The following is a 23,331-nucleotide window of genomic DNA, read 5'->3' on the forward strand; positions in this document are numbered from 1 at the left end:
TCACGTGCCACTTGGCTCAGGTGCCTCTGCCGTCGAACTGACCCTCCAACCAGTGCTGGCAGCTTACCTTTCTTGTACAAACATTGCGAGGGACTTATTTCAAACTGAGAGGACAGAAACAAAACTCACGAGTCTTGCACGGAGTTCATTATTCATATCTGATCGCTTACTCTGACAAAACAAGTGCAGTAATATCAAGCGCTTACTATATCGTCGTCGACAGTCGTCGAAAGCGTGAATGGTGAAACAAAGACGTCACTCGAGACGCTGACGTGAAGGAAGTGCGCCGCAGCCCAAACACTATTCGCGCAGCATTGTAAAGCACCTCACGTACAGCTCTATTGTGTTTGCGGGAGACACAGTGTTGCAGCGCTGCTTGTGCATTGGGCAATACAGAGACAGCTGCACGCAACCGATTGCGCGCTTCGGTCTCGACGCCGAACGTGTGCCTATAGAGGAGCAGTGAATCATCGCGCACCGCCAACAGACGTTTGTACGAAGGTCGGCGAGGGTCGGCGGAAAGGAGCGATTGCTGCACAACCTGCCGACAGTATGTAAGACGCGAGCATCTGTTTTCATTCGTTAATGCATACATCTGTTACGTTTACTCGGTTTCTTTCACGGACGTGTTGCCGCAATACTTTGCGCAAGCACGGGAGAGCGCATGGTAACCATTAGCGTGAACCTTAACGCCCGTAAACGGTCCTTAGTTAGGCGCTTGCCCTGCCTCAGTCATGTGGGCACATTACTACCAACAGAACCAAGCGCCGCACGTTAATATGGGTACGTGACTGATCGGATACGCAACGCCAATTAGTAAACAAATGATGAGCAACACGTGTCGACACTTTCGTTTTGGGTTACTTCAAATCTTGCAGACGTTCTTACGTAAGCAATTGAGCAAGCTCCCTACAACACCTATCCATCAATATGTGGCACATATTCGAATGGTTATTTTGAGCAATTCCATTTCGCCAGCTGCGTATCACTTCAGCCGCTTGAGTGATATCTTGTGACGGAAAATAGAGAGCAAGAAAAGGAAGGTCTGAAAGGCCAATCAGGCGAGCTTCCGGTTTGCTACACTACACTGGGGTAAGGGGAAAAGGGAATACAAAGAGGGAGAGAGGGAGCCGGCGCGCCTTCAATAGGACGTACAGCAGGACTATAAATGGTCACTGAGACCGATGCCTTTCAAAGACTGCAGTACCGCACGAACAACTTTATCACCCCTTCAGGGGCCAATTATTTCTGCCCATTGAAAAGTTATTTTCACCAAATTTCTTGCATCTTCAGAATCGTAAGAAGCGTACAGCTACAGAACGGGCTAATTTTTTATTCCTCAGCGAGTTTTGTATCAAGTTTGCAAAGTGCAGCCTCCATGCAAGAACTTTCTACAGGAACGTTAGATATGACAGTATCAACTATCCAATAACAATCTATTAATAACAACCTATCCAACCACCTGAAAAATATTCTTGATGTAAAACATTGCGGAAAAGAATGAAAGATGTGAACCCGCTCATACTGACTCCGAAAGCAAACATACAACCGTCTACCTTCCAAATCGTATTACTGAAACACATTTGCTCATATTATCCAAACTTGCGGCGCATGTCCAGTGTTTAAATGCGTATGCGACACGTTTAAAGTTTTTAATAATCAGTGCTTTTGCTTTTTATATTGGCGCGCACAATTGTGCACAAAGCGCCTGAAGGTGATTATGCGCCAGCGACGGCTGCGGCCAGAGTCAGGAATTTTCGTTTCAGGAAATGTTCTGGACTCTATAGCCCGTTTACTGCGCTCTGCAGAGAGATGCGCTGGACGTCGTATTGAGGGCAAGTGCGCAACAGGTGTATAATAGTCTCTTCAAATTCACAAGAGTCACACGTTGATCATCGGTCATTCCAATACGGTAAGAATAAGCGTCTGTAAATGCCAATTCCAGCCATATAGGCGGTGGGGCAATGTTCAGTCGCCGCAGGGAAGGCTATTAGGCACTTGCAGCACTTGCACTTGTTTCTATAGTTGGCTAACCTGCATGGGAAAAGAGAGGAGGACGGACATGCCTGGATGGTTAGCGCATAGTAAACCCACTAAGCTAATCTCGTGTTTAAGTATTCTATTTTTTGAACGTCTTGCTGAAAAGAAAGATGCTGAAGAAAACTCAAACATATATGACTGACTCCTGAAATAATGGGGAAGTTTCAATTGCGCATTTGCCAGCCACACGGCAGCACTTTGCTTGCAGACACGATGCCATATCTTAGAGCGGTAATTTCAATTGCAGGTTCTGTTCCACGCATAAAAGCTCTTGTATTCAAGAGGTGTGTAGGCAAGAATAGTAAAAAACGCACGTGTCCTGTGCTTTGTTTGCACGTTGAAGAACCTAAGGTGGTCAAAATAATCCGGAGCCCCCAATTACGGCGTCCCTGATAGCGCACTGTGCAGCTTCTGTACGTTTGATGGAACGCATGATCCTTGCCAGACTGGAGTGTTACCTGGAACGCTACGAAGTTTATCAAAACGCGATGGCCAGTTTTCGACTGCTTCCTTGTTAATGTCATCGATCTGGTCATTGATCTGGTTACTTACGTTCAACATAAAAAGAGATGTAAGCGGTTATCTGTCGCTATGTTTCTGGACGTAAAAGGAGCTTATGGCAATGATGCTCATGGCGCTATACTTGATGCTCTTGAATCAGTTGGCCTTGGTGGCCGAGTGTACCGGTAGAACCGCAGCTACTTACACATGAGGTCTTTTTTGTACAGACCGATGACGGTCTGACCTCTCAACACTACACACCGTGGTGTTCCCCAAGGTGACGTCTCTTGAGCCCCACACTATTCAACCTTGTTCTTGCCGGTCTCATGAAACGCATATCAAGTGCTGACCAGATATCAATGTATACACCGATGCCATCTGCGTGTGGACGTCAGGTGTCACACGTCCTCAGGTGCGCGCGAGGCTTCAAAAAGCCGCGACTTCAATATCGGCGTAACTTGGCGAGCAAGGCCTCCAGATCTCATCTGAGAAATGGGCGCTGGTCGTGTTTACGCGGAAGCCAATGACGTCCTACGCCATATCTATCAATGGATAAAACCTCTGTTACGCCAGGACGCACAGATTCTTAGGGGTGATCATTAATCGAGACCCCAGCTGGAGTCCCCATGTGGCCTACCTGAAGAAACGTCTAACGGCCATTTCACACATTTTCAAATTTCTTGGAGGGAAAAGTGGGGTACGTAAGTACACGCGATGTTGCAACTCGAACAGGACGCTGTTTCTCGGGTATCTGAGATACAGCTTACCTGTACTGAAAAATACCTGCAGAAGTAACATCCGCACAATCGAGAGTGCTCAGGCGCAGGCACGTGGGGTTTGTCTTGGATTGCCGCGCTGCACATCAACAGCGGGAACAATTTCGATAGCCCAGGGTTATCCAGTCACAACTCACATGACATTGGAAGTGCCCAGAGCACACATTAAGCACATTGCCCGAGTCCCTTTCCACCGCCTCGCCGCGCTGCCAAAAGGCCGGCCCAGTGCCTCCTTTTGCCAGGAAATATCGGCTTACCGTGACTGCCTCCCAAGAGATTATAAGCCTACCGAGAGGCTGTTGGCACCTCCTTGGTGTTTGGCTCACCCACAAGTCAGACTCTCGGTACCAGGAATTAGAACGAAAGCAGGATTCTTGTCGATCGCCAGCTCTCAAGCAGCTATCTCGACTCATGCTGCACGAGACATACAAGGACCATCTTCACATTTACATTGATGGCTCGACAACTGTAGACGGATCTGCAGGAGCTGTGATCTTCTCCGAAAAAGCCGTGACCATTCAGTTTAAAACCTCTCATCGCACAACGTCGACTGCTGCGGAGCTTGCTGCACTTCGCAACGCACTTCGCATGATTAATGAAGATCTACCACGAAGCTTAATCATATTTACCGATTCCAAAGCAGTCCTGCTATGTCTGCTATCTGCTCTACGTCGTGGACTACAAGACCAACACGCGCTGGAAATAAGGCAGCTATATCACCAATTAGCAGAGAAAGGACATGACATGACTTTTCAGTGGCTACGAGGCCACTGCGGCATCATGGACAACGAACATACCGATGAAGCTGCTAGCAGGGCTCACGAAGATGCCGTGAAGGAACCCATCCTGCTATCATGCACCGATGCAGCAACAAAGCTTCTCATACTCGCGCGTTTTGCCACCCGATCCACGTGGAACACGTCAGGTTTCCGGCATGCCCGACTGCACCGCCTGGACCCATCCCTCCGACTACGCATTCCACTGGTTTATCCCGAATCGAGACAACTGTTCTCTGCCGACTGTGGCTTGAAGTATCTTTTACAAATGTATTTGCTTGCCGCATTGGAATGCCTGACAGTGCTGCCTGCGATAGTTGCGGTAGCGAGGAAACAATCGACCATATCCTCGGTTATTGTCCTCGCTACAGCTCCCAGAGACAGTCGTGACGGCTTTGGCACGTACGATCTTGTAGTGCCGGCTGGTGAGGTCTTCACACAAGAAGGCGACTGCAGTTCCTCCGATCAACCGACCTATTCCTCCGGTCAACCGACACACACAGTGTGTGTGTGTTGGTTGGTTATCACGTGGACGCCACACACACACACACACACACACACACACACACACACACACACACACACACACACACACACACACACACACACACACACACACCACACACACACACACACACACACACACACACACACACACACACACACACACACACGCACCACGCACCACCACCACACCACACACGCGTGCGCGCACACACACACACACTTGACTGCTCACCGAGAAACTCACATTTACACTTTAATAAATTATTTCAGTTGTCGGGTTTAACGTACAGAGAGAGAAATAAGTGAGATGCGAAAGTTATAGTGAGGGTAACCGGAAGATAGATATCCAGTTTGCTACCCTGCACTGGGGAAGGGGTAACTGTTTGTGTGTGTCTATGTGTTTTCCATCTCCCTCTCTTTCTACGTGTGTGCATTTTTTATTTATCTTTCTGTCTCCCCTTACCCCTTCCCCAGTGCAGGGTAGCAAACTGGATATCTATCTTCCGGTTACCCTCACTAACTATCGCATCTCATTTATTTCTCTTTCTGTACGTTAAACCTGACAACTGGATGGATGGATGCAAAACTTTAATGAAAGTCCTGAGGTACGCGACTCATCGCGCTGCGGGCCGCTCCCACGTTGGGACAGTCAGGCCATGACCGACCGCCGCATCGTGGGCCCTCTGGACAGCCCATAGTTGCGCCCCGACAACAACTGAAATAATTTATTTAAGTGTAACTGTGAGTTTCTCCGTGAGCAGTCAATCTTGAGAAAAAAATTATAACTTTATCATGTATTTACTTTCGCGTATTAAGAGATGCATAGTTAGTTCTGCGACACACTGGAGTCTCGAGTTTCACGCGTATACCTTGCGTAGACAGGTGTAATAGACTCAGAGCGCGCCGGGTTCTATAGCGGTGGAACCGGCGCGACCGTTCAACGCCCCCGTTCAGGCAGGGTCTCCCGTAGGGGCGCGCGCTCATCGACCGTCAGAGTCTTTGGCCTCGTTCCTCGCCAGCGGTGGCGGTCTTCGGTATCCGAAGCCGAGAACGACCACTAACCACAGTTCCTCCTTCACAAATCACGCGCCGCGCGCACTTCGAAGCGCGCGCTCACGGGTCAGCTCTGCGGCACGGGCGCTGGGGACAGACAGGGGTCAGCCAAACGGCGTCCACGTGCCACCACAAATCACCGCTCCAAGACGCAGCCATCGGCCAATAACAACTTCTCCGCAATCTTTACGATGTTGCACGCTGGCTTCTCAGCCACGCCCGCCTCCACCTGCGCCAGGTATACACGAGCCCGTCTTCGCGTTCGCTGCCGGAGCAGCGTACGTGCGCGAGCAGCTTTTCAAAACTAGCCGCCCGCCCGAGGCTTCTCGGAGAAACTGACGACGCCGCAACGTGGCCTACGCGGCTGCCGTGGCTGGTAGCAGGAACCAACGCCGTGCACCACTCCTGCGTGAGCGGGCGACGCGTGGCGCAATGTTTTATTTTGCCGAGCTCGCATCCGAGTGCTTCCTCTGTATACGGTGGCCTAACTGCTCTGTATTCCACAGCCGAGAGCACGGCCAGTTGCATTTACGTAACCCGCTGTCGGTACTCTCTTATTCAAGCAGGAACAGCTTTCTTTCAAGTCCATATCAGTATTCTTACTGAGATGACAACTTGCGCAACATCACATAAGAAAAAGAAACACATCACTTCAGTGTAAGATGCCGTAAATCAGCTCAGGAATTATTACTCAGCTCAGGAAACTATTACATGCTGAGGAACCGGCTACATAGCCACTACACGTCGCACTTTCACGTAATTACGTGGAACAGGCGTTCTGATCGGTTATTTACTGTTCGCATTAGAATTTATACTAATTAAACAAGAAATGGTAAAACAAGCGCCATAAGTCGCGGGTGTGTGTATGTGTTTAATTTATCCGCGTTAAGGTTTCGACCTGGGGTTTTCTTACAGTATGATTTCATTCTTTCGTAGTAGAGTTATCGACATACGCACGTCAATGTCGCTGCATAGCCCACTGACCTCGATGGACAACAAGGGTAGTAAAAAAACAACGTTGCGCAAGTACCCCTCTTGACTAACGCCAGAAATGACCACTAGGCGGATTGAAAACATTAATGAGAACACGGCGGGGTTGGGCTATGGGTTATATTGAGTTACTGAAAGACAGCACATTGAGACAACGAGCCTGCCTGTTATTCAACGAAACAAAGATGGAGGTGAATTGAAAATATGGGCCATGCAGTTGCACCCTGCGGTCGGATCTCTTTTCTTTTTCTAAATGGTGCAAAGATAATAACCTCACCTTCAATGCTGCTAAGACCAAAGTCATGACCTTCACCCGCAAAACAGCAAGCATTTCTTTTTCTTATTCTGTATATATATTCTGTACCGTTGTGTAAGGTCTGTGAGATCAATGATCACAGTGTACATTTTGATACAGCCTTACACTTTTCAGCCCACACTAAACGCGTTGCAATGCGGGGTTTGCGCACGATTGGCTCTGTTTGCAGAGAGCGAGAGAGAGAGAGAGAGAATAAACTTCATGCAACAGAGCACACGACCGTAGGTAGCTCCTCCGCTTTGCGGTGGTGGTTCCCTCAGTCCAGGAGTCCAGCGGCCTTCCCTTCTCGCTCAGTGGACCAGACTCGACGGACCAGCTCTTTTTGCAGACTATCGAGGGAATTCTCCTACACGGTTCCGCGAGTTGTACACAACTATCTGTCGTCCTCAGCTCGAATATGCGTCGGCCGTCTGGAATGGCTTTTCTAGATCGAACAGTGACATCACAGATCGGGTCCAGAAAAAGTTTCTAAGCATATATCATCACCGCTTTGCTAACACGGATACTGGACCTTGTTCTAGCACTGTAGGATTATTGTCATTGCCCTTACGTCGTACTTCGCTGCCGACGTAATCGCGCTGACGTTCTGTTTCTTTTCAAACTCCTTCACGATGTGCTCACCTGTCCCGAACTCCTCAGTTGTATTGTTGAACTGTCTTCTCCTCCTTTTCCTTTGTGTTCACCTTGCGCCTTGTTGTATGTACACTCTTCTTTTCACAATTGTTCTTTTTTATTTATTGTTTTTTTTTTACTTATTTTCCCCCCAGCCTTCTTTTTTTAATGTATGCGTGCGCTAGCACTCAGGCCTTATGGTCGTTCCTTGGCATGGTAAATGACATGGGATTGGTTGACTGATTGATTATTATTATATAAACATAGCATACATGCCTCGCCTTCACTCAACACCCACGCGAAAACCGGCATATACAAAAATATAATATATTCAGCGTCTGCCGGTGTTGAGTGAACGAAAGCATTGTTGCCTTTTTTCGTAGCCGCGTTTATACATGAATTCGACAATGGCGCATTGCAGCGCATTTATCGCACGTTGCATATATGTAAACGGCGGTAACCGCAGCGCTGACATTGCTCTGCATTGCGAACGGTAGCTGTGACGTTGAGAGGGTGTTTACCTGACGTTACGTTCAAAGACGGTAGGCTGATTCGTCTAGTTGGTATTCCATTAATTTTATTGCAATAGTGTATAATGAGAACCAGTAAAACAGAACTCCAACAGACAAGGACGAAAGGTCTGACTGGTCTAGAATGGACACATAAATGCTTCCAACGCATTTAACTTATGTACGTCAACAAGCCCCCCCCCCCCCCCCCCCCCCTTGTGATATAAGGAAAAACATCACACCTCCTGCAAAGCATGCCCGTGTGATCTACTTCTTACACTTCTTTCCTTTGTGAAAAACTGCAGATGACAATGTAAAGAAGGGATCCCCAAACCCGTCTCTATTTGTTGTTTTTGTTAATGTGGTTTCCTTTAAATATAATTACAATGCCTGACCACGAGGATTTGTAGAGATGAGTTCGTCATCAGTTGCGAGCAGCTCTCATTGCCATTACATGTTCCTGTGAGTGATTTCGCTTGTATAAATAGAAGGTTTGCGTCTCAAAGTAGACCATTGCTTGTGTTCATCATTTGTGAAGTTTACCAGAAAAATCCCTAACTTTGCGCCGCCAAGCAACACCCCCGATTTCATCCCGGTTTTCTTCTTCTTAAAAAAATTAAAATAAACGTCAAATTTTACCCCCCAAATTTCAATAAATACGAAGCCCGAGAACGAAGGACCATACGTATACATATCGTAACCGATGACGTCCGTTATCTATCCAAGGTGTAGCTGATCAGTGACCGAATATAATTTTTTTTTTTTAGTGTCTGGACAAAATCGTTTAATATGAATGCAGACAGGGAAAACGTCGTGCGGAGCGCGCGGCAGCAGCGCCATCGGAGAGTAAATGACGGAGTGCTCCGACCCGTGCAGTTTTGTGCAGAGCGCCCCACCAAGCAGCCACTCTATACGGCACTTCGTGCCGAGCGTCTCGCGTGTGCACGGACTAGATCTTCGATTTGTCCGATCGATGGTTCCTCCGCTCTGCCGGCGCGCTGTGGGTCAAGGTCGTGGTATAGCCGCCCGTGGAAAGTAACATTTCTCTTCATACCCTCCTCCCTTGGCGTGCCACGATCTTTCAGCGCGACCAGCTGCAACCATTAGTCTGGGCGAGGACAGCCTCGCTTCTTTTTTGTTGTAGCCCCAGACGAACCTGCAACAAATTCCGGGAGAACACAGAGTGAAAAGAGAAGACAAAAAAGCAGCGCTCGACAGGGCTGATTGCGAGGGCGTTGGCTTTTTTTTTTTTTTTTTTTTTTTTTTTTGAAGAACTGCCGAACGTGCGCTGCACTAGCAAAAAAGGTCTGCAGCGTTGCTGGATTTTTTTTTCGTCCCATTTGTTTTGAAAAGCTCTGTTTACATCGCGTGTCGGCGCAAGCGTGTCATATCAGCGCCATGCCGACCACCAAGGTGGATGTTTTAACGGCAACCTCGGTGTCCTTTCGTGAAACTGAGTTCGAATTGATTGAAGGGACACAAAGTAGGAATATTAAGTTAAGCTATGTAGTAAATTAGGTTTCCAGGATTGTGGAAAGCTCACTCCTGCTGTGGGCGGAGGCCTGGCCCGCCATTAAAATAGGGAAAAAAATGTAAAAGGCGGTGGCGACACCTCCTTGAAGTTCCCGCGCCAGCTTTTCGTGAGGTGAGCGATTTCGACAGTGTCGCCTTCGGTTTAGTGAATTGTTCATCGACAAATACAGCTTACATTGCATTTTAAATAATCTCAATCTATGGGAAGTGTGCAGGACCTTTTCGCCATGCAAGCGCAAATACTTTGAAATTTGTGATGTCACGCTGCGGTTTGGGCCGCAAATTCAAGATAGGCGAGTTTAGCCGCTTCATCTTCTCCTCATAGTAACCAACATTTTTTTTTATGAGCCAATGAAATTAAAATAGAGTTTTGGAAGAATGCTTCGGCATTCTAAATATATTCGGTGTTTCTCTTTGGCATCCATTTAAACGTCATATACGGTAGCATCGTCTTTGACAGCATTAAGCTCTAACTGGGTATACAAATGCAAGATGAGCGACTCGTGTTTTACAGGAGGTGGTAGCTTCGGACTGTCGCGTACGTAACCTGATAAATCCAAAGGCAAGTTACGACCGTTGAGTGGGCGAGCGTGACAAAGGTATCTCGTTTATTGCAGTCATAGCTAGCACGCGAGAGAGCACTATTTCGCATTGTATCATAACCATGCTCGATATTTTCACTCTGAAGCCGCTTTTGTTTATTGGGGGTATACAATGCATTCTCTGCTGCTCGGGTGCATGTAACAAAAAAGTATCTCTTTAATTATTTTTCTTTCTTTTTATCAGTCTATATGGTCTGTCATAGCATACGAATTATTCAGTGTGCCTTCAGATAACTTGAATATTTCTACTGTTTAATGCAAAGCCTTTTCTAGATATCTTTTTGAGTAGACGATCAAACAGCAAGACGCGTGAGAATGCGCTAGAAGTTGTACACTTAGAAAATAAATCAAGTGTTAAGCCAGCGCACGTGGCCACTTTCTTAAAACTGTCGTCTTCATACGTATAAGTTCGAATGACCTTAATTGGTAGATGTAAAGGTGTTTGTTGTGATACCCGCAAATCTTATACATTGGCGCCGCTGCTATACAAGGCACCAATTGTTGGTCGTCAATAGCCGCAAGTGAATACCATCACTGTGGCAACTCCGAGTTGCAATAGCCGTCGATTACAGAGAAAGACAAGCTATACGCACATCCAGAGCGACAAGCTTCGATATCTCAGGAAAACAGGAAACCTTTATGATGGACTTCGCGTGTAAAAAGAGCTGAGCGATGGGAGCTGGACACAGTAGCGTGCAAAGATAAACATTTGCACACGAGGGGCTTAGATAAAGGTGGTATACACAAATGACACTGGACGCAACAAGCTGCGCTAGTATACACATGCTCCCAAATTACCCGTCTTGAGCTATCCTGCAAATTATATCTTAGCTGCGTGGACAAGAAGTAAGAAGGCTAGTCACAAGACCGGTTGTGTATTGAAACGAGAAATGGCTCGCCACGCGCGGTAGCGGGTACATACTAAGCGCATCAAATAGTTCATAGCTGAAGTTCTGCGGACAGGAAAGCGCGCAATTTTAAATGCAGTACAGCCGATCGGCGCCGTTAACGCGAGCGAAGCGGCCGCACAGGAAATCCGCCCTGTATTTTGCGTTTGCGTCGCTTCCTGCATAAAAGGACACCTGGAGTAAACATTCGGGGATATAAATACACCATCCCGCCCACGACAATTGCCGCTCCTAAAAAAAGGAGGAAAAAAAAAAAAAAGATCAGAAGCTAAGGCAAAGCCGCGAAGGCCGACGCGGCGGCCAGCAGGAGTCAGCCGCGACCTTTCTGCGTGATCCCGTACATGGTGGAATCCCGTGCACCGGGCTTTCCCGCAACTACTGAAGCGCGCCAGACGTGCCAGTTGTGTTTCTATAGTGGCTAGATTTTTTTTCTCTCGCAGTGTTTCCCTCGGCTGACAAGATAATCGAGGCATTGCGCATGATGCGAACGTTGTGACACTCGGCATGTCCCCCAGCGGGGCTGGAGATGCCGAATCGATGACTAAAGCTTCATCGCCAGTGACGCCCCGGCCATCGGAGCGCTTCGTGCATATTGCGCTTTTATCAGTGGGTTTTCTCTTGGCCGAATCCGGGCGCCATTTGTTTAGGATTTACACTTCTCGGAAGTTGACCGGTCCCTGCAGAACTCCCCGCGCTTCGCGTGTTCGAGTACGTTTCCTCGTTCACGGCACCGGTATTCACTCATCAACCGCTACGTACTTTGAATGGATGACTAACGCGTCCTTTTAGAAAAACTACCCCGCTCAACAATGAGTGTATGGCCTTGTGGATTTGCCGACAACACTGACGTTGAATGCCCCCGCGTAACACCCTTAACTATATGAGCGCGCGAATTTTTGCATACGCCTTAAGCAAGCTTTAGTTATTTTTTTTCAGGAAAAAGAAAGAAAGAAAGAAAAGCGTAATCATCGCAGCCACTTTGTGTAGAGTCACACGCTGAGCGCGTCACCGTGTCATGTTTGTTATCATCAATCCTGCTTCCTATTTGTCCTCTGAGACAGATCTTTTCGTCATCCGTGTGTTTAATTAGTCGCTTCAAGTGCTCTGACAGAACGTTTCTAAAAAAGAAAAGATCAACGCCTTGCGTTGCGAGCAACCGTATGGAAGGTTTTATCACTGAGTGCATGCGTCGCCACGCGATGTAAAGCGTCGCAAATTTGCAATTTTATTTTTTCTCTAGTAGACTCTTCTAGTCTTACAGGTGCTGATGATTGACGATGATCGCACCCCCTTCGAACTGGGGAGTCGACAAATCGCCAGCTAGCCTACGTGAGGTAATTAGGTTTTATAATATATTTCGCAATTTAGCATTCTGCCTACCTCAACGATATATTGTAAAGTTACGCATGCCTGTGATGACCCGGTCTTCATCTGTTCCCTGCTTTTTTAAAGCGAAGCTTTATACGGCTAGGCGAAATCGCCTGTCCACAGAAAACTATCATCATCAGCATTGGCTCGAGCATCATCGTCTAATTCCGCAGCTGGCTCGTTGGCTCGTGCTCGTGCCGGCACGCGCTCGTGCCACTGCTCCCGCGTTCGTCGTCGTCGTCTTCTTCCACAGCTGGCTACGTCGCCGCTTATCATTCCAGCGTAGAATTTCACTTCTCTTCTGTCGTCGTAGTGGGGAGGCCGCGTTTACGGCGGTATATGAGCCATTGCTTAAGGGGGTATGAGCGATTCATTGTCTTACGTAATGGACAGATTTAATTTTGAAGCAATTTAATTTCGAAGAATCGCAAGCGGCAATGGCGGGCGAATGCTGCTAACCACGCCGCCGAGCAAACTCGAGACATCGAACACAAGCGACAAAGGCGGACTGCGGGCATACCGTCAGTGACATCGTTCTCTCCGTCTCAGCCAAACGTGTGTGTAACCTCATAATTGATAAATACTTCAATGAAACCTCCGGGTTTTAACCAGTGATAAACACCGGGGCCGCACGTTTCAGCTTCGCTGGTTAGACATATTCACGGAGTGCAAGGGCCGACGAATTTTTTACTTGCAAGTCTCCACCACTGACCGTGTTAACGCTCCTTTCAACTTTGAACCTCAGCGCATCTGGAAGCCGGACGTTACCCTTGGTTTTCACTGGATCGATATCTTCGCGTTTATTTACAACGTGTTTAGTCATATCCGAATTTTTTTTTCTTTTTTTTCTTTTTTTTTGCTGCTGCTGCAGACAGAGGTTGCCTCCGGTTGCGAGTGTTTGCTCCTGCATGTTCTTGTCCTCAGGCAATCATATCCGATGGCACCGCCGCCAAACAACTACGAAATTGCAGCATGATGCGGTGCACAGAATATCATCGACTGCGTCTGGTAACAGCGAGGAAGTACCAAGCTCAAGGTGGGAAGTGAACTGCAGGAAAAGAAACAGTGAATCTCATGGCGCCGGAGGAATTGAATGCGCACTGCAGCGCTGCTCACTCTACAAGCAGCAATCCTGTCGAAACATGTACATCGCCATTGCAACTATGGCTGCATGATGCAGCACCGGCTTTCCGCCCCGCAAATGACACTCTATGGTTCACCGATTCGCTTTATTGATCATCATCATCGTCAGTCCATAATTTATAGCCGCTGCATGGACGACGGTTTCTCCCAGCGATATACAATTATCTCTTGTTGCTTCAACCGGACTCCATCCCATTCCCGAAAAAAAAATGCTTTTCTCATCGCACCGCTTCTCTGCCATCCTCGACTGCGCTTCCTTTCCTTGGCACCCATTCTGCAACAGACCACCTGCGCTAAGCGTTCATGGTCTGCCAAACTGGTGTTGGTGGAGCAGAGGTGGAGTATCGGGTTCCTGTCCTCAAGGTTCTAAGTTCGAATCCTCAACCGAGCCACTACATTTCTCAGGCTTAAAGTGGCGCCTGAACCCGGTAAAGAAAAAAAAGATTTGTCGCAGTTTCACCCGAAAGGCGAAGCATCAATGGCGATAGCAAATTAGTAGAGAGCTATACGGAGTAAGGATAGTAGTTTTATCAGCTGTATAAACTTTGACATGCACCAGCACCAGCAACGCGCACAACTGTTGTGGACGCCGTCGGCGTTTTGCCCGCGTTCGCACCGAACCCGCCCGGCGTTGGTGACTGTTGCCGGTGCCTCTGGGGGCGGCTCGGAGGTTTTCGCCGAGATCAGATTGGGACACTCGTTGAGCAGCGTCGGAAATCTTACCCACCTTCTCTACTCGCAACGTTTCTATATAAATACGCATTTGGCGCCGCAGCTAAACGTCGCCTCCCCCCCCCCCCCCCCCCCCCCCCCCCCCGGGGCCTATCGCGCGAGGGAAGAAGTCGCGTTTGCTCTCTATATATGGTGATTGTAAAGGAGGAAAGAGACGCTTAATTCTGCAGCCCTTCAGGGAGCACGGCGCAGAACGCGCGTTTGCTCTCTGACGTGCGTTCGCTCCCCGTGAAAGCGCGCGTCCCTCGCGCCCTTTCACTCGCACATACAGCATACGGCGCGCGGCGACGATTTCATCGCCGTTGACGTCATAGAGAACCTCACGGCGACGGCGACGGCAGAAATTCGCTTTGGAGTGTCCATATAATTGCTATCGCAATAAAAAAAATCGCATATATAGAGCCAGTGGGACCTAGACCGCCTGCTACCAAATTAGGAAGGCCCACTGAGCTTAAAGAAAGAAAATATTTCTTCGCAGGTAGAAGTTACATCCCTGGCGCAGTATTTCTCCACATCTCTGATGAATCTTGTAGTGTCACTTACAAAATGTCATGAGGTCATTCATTTTTGCCACTGACCACGCCATGATCACTTTGAGCGAACTCTCAACAATACGCAATTACCGGAAAAGAAAAAAAGGAAATAGTATGGAAATGAACAGAACATCCTCGGCCGCAACAACAAAGTGGTCCGATGGCGCATGCTAAGCTGCAGGCTCTGCACGCCAATCTCGTGGGATAATGAGAAATTGCTATACTACACGGGCTATCACAGGAAGAAACGACAGCCACGTAATGAAGCGCCGCTTGGGTGCTATTCTTGAAGTTTCACTGAAATATAAATCACTCCGCACGGAAGTTTTTTGCTATTTCACCAACATCGAAATACCACCATCTTCATATCATACCCTCCTCCAATACAAGCCCTCGGTCCAGAAACAACCATTTTTGTCAAGTTTGTACAAGGCTTAAAAGCACCACGAGGACAAAAGCTTATACAAAACAAGACAGAAGACAGGCAATCTATAGAGGAGGAGTCTCACAACAGAGAAAGTTTGGATATAGATATTGGCAGGGAAAGAACTCTTCGGAAACAGGGCCCCGCCATACAGCCCCAAGAATAGTGCTCCCAAAATAGACGGTCCAGAAGAAGCCATAGCGCGCTCACGTACCCCAGGCAAAACTAGTCCTGTTGCAGTTTGACCTTAGGCCATTTAGAGCAAGGTGGTCTATCGACGACGAATTCAGTTGAAGAGTGACATTTGAAGTGATCAGCCGCGCTCAACTCGTAACCCACGTATTGTTGCGAGACAACAAAAAGCTCAGCGATATAGCGAAAGTGGACTTGGGGTAATTTGGAAAGTGTTATGGAAGCATTATGTAACTTTCACTACGCCATTTTCCATTAAATGTGAGCTGAAGTAATTTTGTCTGTGTTTGCCAGACCATTATAAGCTACTTCATGTCAGCCCACGCAGTCGAAGACGGCCTAAGGTCAGTTGTTGTGATGAGATTAGTAAATTTGCAGGCATAGCACGGAGTTATAGCTGACGCATGACGGGGGTAGTTGGAAGCCGCTGGGAAAGGCGTTCGTCCTGCAGAGAACACAGAAGCAGAAGAAAAATGATGATGATGATGATTCCGCACTGAAACATTGGTTGGCCTCGTGCTCTTCCCAATTTGAGCATCAGCTCACTCGTAAACTGGCTCTATAAAGCATTGACAACGTAATCCTGACAGCTGCTGCAAATATTATATGTTCTCATTCATTATGGTTATATAGCGAGACACCTGTATTTCTGAGCATGTTTCTGGCGCCGAACAGTGACCTATCAGCGATTAAGGCCTTTACGGCTAGACAATTTCAAGAAGACACATTACTTGGTAAAGTCTTACATTGCCATTTTGTATGTCATTGTGGGGATTTATTTATTGAAGGGCTACTTTGCCTGGCCACATTTCTTCCCATACTGAAGGTAAACTGGCTGTTTTTAAACGAAGCTTTATAGGCTCACAAGTTTCGGCGGTGGTGGTGGTGGTGTCACGCTGAAAAGTGGGCCGATCCTGGAGATAGTGCAGAGAGAGAGAGGGAGAGAGAGAGAAGAAGAAGGGTCCAAGGTCAATGGCACATACCAAGGACAAAACATAAAGAGAGAAAGAGAGAGAGAGAGAAAGAGACAAAGAGAGAAGAGAAGAAAGTGACAAAGAGAGAAAGATAGAAAGAGAGAGACAAAGAAAGAAAGAAAAAGAGACAAAGACAGAAAGACAGAAAGGGAAAGAAGAAATAGAGAGAGAAAGAAAGCAAGAGAGAGAGAAAGAAAAAACTCACCAGCCCTTCGCCTGTTGAGCCGTGCTCCCTCAACGGCTGCAGAAGATAGCGCCAACCTTTCCCTTTCCCTCAAGAACCACTTATCATCATCATCATCGAGAAAATGGGGTTAAGCGAAACTTGGTCGTGTGTATACCTAACCTACTAATTTCCCTTCCATTTCCTACTACTTTTGTTTCCCTTTCGTGCAACTTTTCCTTCCGCTGCGTTGTACGCTTCCTTCCCTCGATGTATACATTTAATAAACGTTTATGTTTTATTACCGTTACATATGTCGTGAACTTTACGTTACCCTGACGAAGGTCAGATACACACACAAGCTTCGCTTACCCCTATTTTCTCGACAGGGGAGGGGCCGGAACTTGCTGCAAATTGGTACAGCGAAAAGCTGGTACTATGCTACGTACTGGTACTAAGCTGGGTTCATCATTAACGCCTGTTAAGTGTTCCACGAATAGCAGGCACTCATGACCTCTATGTCAATATTATTTCTTCATAAAGAGAGATGAAGGAAGGACACCTAGCATTAACCTCAAATTCACATGGTTACTCATGGAAAATTAACATTAGTGCAAAAATATATTTAAGAACTCGTTTATCAAACTAGGCATACCAATACATACGATCAACCTATACCGCGCTCTCTCGGCACTCCTTGTTTATGCTAATTAACGACCAGTCTCGACCTCAATACCATCAGAAGCTTTCTAAGCAAGTTAATGCACAATTTATTTTTCTTTTGTTTTCTTTATCTGCCCTGTACGATCTCGTACTTAGCAGAAGAACGTGATAGCCACCGAGACACCGCGGCAGTAATTCGCACGAACGTTTGTTGCTATTTGCCATTCACACTTTGTCGTGTATTGCGCTAAGAACACTTAGGGATAGCATGGTTGTGGAAATTTTTTTGCGCCAGCGTTGTACATATTATGTCACCAAACTCTGGTCTTTAAAATAAATCGATTACCTCATCTCCAACATTCAGATTGCAACTGTTTGTCCTTTCTACCGCTCTGCTTAGTCTTCGGATTGCGCTGTGTTAGTAAATAAGTTCCCCACGAAATGTTTTGTCTACCGGTGACGTAAGATTTGGGGCGCTTTTTCCAAGCGGCACGCGTGCGGCGTTTTCCCATTCTCAATTAGAAGCGAATCAGCTTTGACGCGCGGCTCAGACGCAGCCGTTACGTGCGACGTATAAACAAATCCGCGTGTGCTTTCCGCGTCTTTTGTTTTACTTCTTACATTTCCTAGAAGAAGCCCTCCGCGCGTGGAAAAAACGAAGTGACGACACGGCGTTTATTTTTCCGCTCCGTCGACGTTTCCTCGCGGATTCTTCTTTCATTCGCCCCCCCCCCCCCCCCCCCCCCCCCTCCTCGATTACGCAAGGCGCCGCGCCTAACAGGTAGCGGCGCTTTGATCATGACGACGATCCAGTTCACCATGCTGCCGACAGGTGTCGCTTGATTGTCGCTAGCGACTTTAGCGTTTCGCCTTCGCCTTTTTGCGTCGTCGAGTGCCGTCACCGACATCATCGGTGTGACGTAATCGCTGCTTGCGTGCCAGCGTGACGCGACGTGACGCCATCCGTGGAGAGCAGGTGACTCGGAGAGCGAGAGAAGGCGCGGCGGCGGAGCACGTATACGCTGCGTAGGCCTCGCGTTTGGCGCTGGAAAACGCGGTCGGCGGCGACACTTTATTGCTGCACCGATCTGCTGCTCGCCCGCCGCCGGGCTCCTCCGGGTCGTAGTGTTAAGGTGTTATTAAGAAAGCCGCGCACGGCGCGGGTACAGTGCGGTGCAGACCAGACGGGCCCGCGAAGAGTATTCTTTTTTTTTTTTTTTTTTTTGGCGCAGGAGAGCGCCAGACATATGTAGTAGCTCTCGCAGCATCCGAGTCGTGCGGGCCCGTTGCGCGTACAGTTGCGCTTCCGCGAGTAAACGGTTCGCAGAGGAGCTTGTTTCGCGGCGTCGCCTCCGCCGCCGCCGGATAACCAGAAGTCCACGTCACGATGTCATGATGTTATTACTAGCCATGAAATCGGGAGGGGGCGTATTTAAATTCATAGCAATACGGTTCAGCCGCCAACGAATTGCCCATTCGGTTTTTCCGCTGGATAAATACGGGCGGCTAGGAGAGGTGAAGGATTGGTCGATGACAAGGTTGGGAGATATACGGAGTAAAATACTCCCCCGTGTTTGAGATGTCAGGCTTTTGCTCGTCGAACTGACTCATGGGGCAGAATAATTTCTCCCCCGTGGATTACGATTAGCGTGGAGAGTGTGCAAGGTCTATCACGATGTCCAAAGCCCGTCGGTGTTTCGAAAGGCATCATTTAGCTTCGCAACGCGCAACACGGCTGGCTATTTCGTCTTCGATACCTGCCCCGAGATTAGGGAGGCGACACATGGACATAGCCAGGACTGTGTATAGTCCCCCAGGAGTTAAGCGATGAGAAATAATGCTTAATCGGTGTTTTCTGTTCGTCCTTTTCCGGTGGTGACAACAAAGGGTGCTTCTTTTTTTTTATTTTCCCCTCCGAAGAATTGCCCAGGTAGTGGACTCCAAGTTTCACCCACCAACATCCGAGCAAAGGGTGACGAAGAAGAGACACACAAAGAAAAGCCTCACTGAACGGACCGGAAAACGACCTGGGCTATTGCAGACTTTTCACGAGGCTCGGCCGCCCTCCCATTTTCTGAAAACAATAATGGCGTGCCGAGCAATTTATCGCGAGCGCGGCAGGAAAACCACCCTGGTCGACGTGAGGCGCATGAGCACTGGCCACACGGCATCAGGGATGCCCCCGAGAAAGCCTTGAGCGTTGAACACCGAGGCAGGAAGAGGTGCTCTGATAAACGGACGAATGTGGCCAGGTACGGCCTCTGCCGTACCTGGCCACAGATCCACAGACTAGGGAAGAAAGATGTTCATTTGGTGCTGCCGTACAGTGTAGTATGTACCCTACGACAATACCAATGTATATCTTGACAAAGAAGAAGAAGAAGAGAGGGGGGGATCGGTGAAGTGTAAAGAACAGTTACAAACGCGATAACACTGCTATTCTCCACGGCGGCCAGCATTTTGCAGCCAACGCCACGCATAGAGAATTTCGAAGGAAGTTGTAGCGAACATCTTTGCGCGCTAAATTGTGTTCCTAACGACTCCATCATTTCTTGTGAATAAGGATGCTTCATCATCTATATATATATATATTCAGACAAGATTGCCTGAATATATATGGCGCGGGTTGGATTCCATCCACCACCAAATAAATTTTAAAGAAGTTGCACATACCCAGTGCACATACTCTGTGACTCAAGTTGACTTGAAAGAGAGTCATTGAAGAGATGCACATACACAATGACAAATACCCAACGGCAAATACCCATTGACCCAAGTTTGACTGACGGTTGGTTTCGAATCCGGTTCTCTCACTACAGAAACTCGATACTCTACTAGTCGTAACTACCCAGTGACCCAAGTTGGTCCTACGGTTGGTTTCGAACCCATCTGTCTGTCTATTTATCTATGCGAAGCGGACCTAATCTGGTGTATTTAACGTGTCGATAAATACGTCTACGAACATTGTAAAGCTAACTGTGGTCGTGCTTCTACCACACCCAAATTTAAAAAAAAAAATCATGCGTAGGAATGTCTTCGTGCTCAAAAAAAAAAAAAAATTGTTTTAGCCGGCAACTAACGTTGGCTTCACGGTGTCATTTCAATTACAAGTGTTTCTAGCGCTTAGTAACCGGTGATACTCTCAAAAATTAACTTCAGACACCTGTGATGGCCCAAATTTACCTCTGTCGATTACGGGCTTATGAAGTATACGAGTAGGCCACTGACACCATTTTCGTGTGCACCATCTCCAACCGAGCCATTGGTGCTCTTGTGATGGAATGGCTAGTGCATGCAGCCGGTTTTAATATGCAGTGTGCCCCCTTGTTTATAGCCCATTCGAAAACTCGGACTTTTTTCACGACGTCACGCAAAGGTTCTTGAACCTCTGTTTGCAATAACAACTTCTCTAAAGCTCCATTTAGCGGACGGTTACTATCTCTTATCTCACCTACGTACACTCATTCGTTTCTGCAGGGGGAAAAAATCCGTTACTGTAATGCAATTCAAGAGCAGGCTATGTTATTCGCCTAGATTATGAGTATTAAGTAGATGATTCACCGTAGCTTACACAAGTTACTGCAATCGGCGCTCTTGAAAAAAGGTGACGTAGGAACAATAATCGCAGTGCTTTATGCATTTATCACTGCTTCAAGCCTTATATTTTATGTGTTGTATTACTCCTCCGTAGGTGTGTCGGCTAGTTGGAAGACGTTTCCACGTAACAGGCTTGTTCGGCACGTGGAGTTCGTGGCACATTCACAAAGCGCGACATTTATGTTGTTGCTCCGCGAAGCCATCCGCGCATCCCAGATTTGGTGCGTAACGTCAGTGTTTCTTACCTTAAGTCCGCGAAATACCTCAAGCACAACATCAGCTGACAATGAACTCGTTAATGCCCGCAATATTTCTAAATGCGATCAAAGGCTCTTTGCAACTGATAACTAATTACGTGCTTTGTGACTTAGACACCGATTAATAACGAAAACAGACAGAGAGGAATCTCCCCTACATACCCACACCGTAGACCGACCGGGCGGAGGACAGACGTATAGATAAAAACTGACAATGCTGGCGAAAAAAAAAGGGAGGCCAATGAAATAAAAGCACTGGCCGTTGGCGCGCATGGTGCGGAAGCGGTTTCTGCGTGGTTGTGTCCTCGGCAGCATGCGCAAATCGTCATCATAATGAATGAATGAATGAATGAATGAATGAATGAATGAATGAATGAATGAATGAATGAATGAATGAATGGGATTCTACACACGCTTCTTTGAAGAGGGCACTGATATTGCAGTACGCCTGGCGCCAATCGAATTGCGCCGAGCCTGCGATATCGACGAAAGCGTTGTTACAGTACCTGAAGTCGACAGGTCTCGGCGACCGTTTGTAGACTCGGTGCGAATCTCCAAATGTGCGCAAAACTATGCTCTCTCCTCTCTCTCTTTTGATCCCTATATCCCCTTCCCACAGATCAGGGTAGCAGACCGGACGTGCGTCTGGTTAACCTCCCTGCCTTTCCTATTTTATTTCTCTCTCTCTCTCTCTCTCTCTCTCTCTCTCTCTCTATGCGATATCGACGCCCAGAAGGTGGAACGCCGCGGGTACTGAGCCTCGGTGACGAGTTTCTTAAGCGGAGAGGGAAGAAAGTTAACAACGCCTTTCCGGGCACCACATGCTCGAGATTTCTAAAGCGTTATAAGTACAGCAAGGCACAGTAATCTTAGCATCGTATGCATATAGAACACATCTAACTCTGGGTGGTAGCTATACCCGCGGCTCTACCGCTGAACCACCACAGCCGGCATCGCGAAGCTCAGCAGAGCGCGCATTTCGAGTCCACTTGCGCCCTTGAGAGTGCACGACTTCAAAGTGGCCACAAAAGAGGAAAACACCGTCGCGCTATGTCGACGCGAGGCGGCGCGCGCCTTTCAGCTCAGGAATTCCCTGCAAAGCGCGTGTCCCGGAAAACACGCCTGCGGCGCCTAATTGTGCACCGTTCTGCGTACGGAACAACTGGGCTACCGCGAAAGTTGTGTGCAGTTACCGCAAGATGCACGTGGGAGACGATCGCGGTCCAGGGGTCGGCCGCGCGGTTTCAGCCGGTCGCGTAACAGCGAGCCCGATGTCCACGTCATGCACCACGCCGACAGGCCAGCGCCGCTCTCCAACCGCCCCCACATTCGGAAGAGCCGGTGCTTACCGCCCCGCCGTGCCATATTAGCATTAATGGATCCACACTAAAGTGGAAGCGACGGGTGAGAGCGTCGCACGAGCCAGCCTTCATCGCTTAGACGTGAGCGCAGCAAACATTCGACGTACCACGATTACAACCAAGCCCAGAGGCGAACGGGCGAATTTTCGGCCTACACTATAGGCGGCAACCCGGCGCAGCGGCGCGGGCGTGTTACGTCACTTTTAGTTGTAGTAAAATAAAAGCAAACAGGATCTAGCGCTTGTTTCGCCAGCTATGTGCATACAGGTAGCGCCGTGCCTATAATGAGCTATATATATAAATATGACCACATCAAGCCAACAGACAGTGAAGCCGAAGAAAGCACCGGGGAAATAAGTGTGGCTGAAGTGTGTGTGCGGTGTGCGTGTGTGCGTGCGTGTGCGTGTGTGTGCGTGTGTGTGCGTGTATGTGCGTGTGTGTTCGTGTGTGTTCGTGTGTGTGCGTGTGTGTGTTAAGTCACCGAATCGACACTGGCTGTGGCATTTCAGTGGAACATACGAGAGCACCAACTGGATTCATTGAATACAATTTACTTATCATTTTTAAGAAGAAAAAAAAGAGGTTTTAGTCACCATAGGCCACATAGAAATTAACAGACGCTCGGCCTGTGCATTAAATAAGGTTAAATAAGAAACGGTGTTATAGGCAGCTTGCCCTGAAGCTTTCCACAGTTTACAGCAGCGCCTGAACCACAGCTTAGCGAGCGGAAGAAGCAAATTGGCAGCGATAGGATAAACATTTGCCGTAACACCTCCGATCGCTCATCACGAAGCAAGTGTT

The 23,331-nt window shown here is 48.0% G+C and overlaps 1 protein-coding gene and 1 long non-coding RNA gene across 2 annotated transcripts in view; one reads left to right on the forward strand and one right to left on the reverse strand.

The window, feature by feature from the left end:
- LOC125945283 (uncharacterized) overlaps positions 1-327 on the reverse strand; it is a 51,895-nt gene extending 51,568 nt beyond the window's left edge. Inside the window, exon 1 of the long non-coding RNA XR_007466779.1 lies at positions 207-327. This is a non-coding gene — a long non-coding RNA (uncharacterized LOC125945283). The remainder of the gene's footprint in view (positions 1-206) is intronic.
- LOC119461536 (uncharacterized) overlaps positions 1-23,331 on the forward strand; it is a 133,044-nt gene that overhangs the window by 22,761 nt on the left and 86,952 nt on the right. The window lies entirely within an intron of this gene.

The sequence above is a fragment of the Dermacentor silvarum genome, chromosome 1 (genome assembly GCF_013339745.2).
Source record: "Dermacentor silvarum isolate Dsil-2018 chromosome 1, BIME_Dsil_1.4, whole genome shotgun sequence".
In the NCBI taxonomy this organism is placed as follows: domain Eukaryota; kingdom Metazoa; phylum Arthropoda; class Arachnida; order Ixodida; family Ixodidae; genus Dermacentor; species Dermacentor silvarum.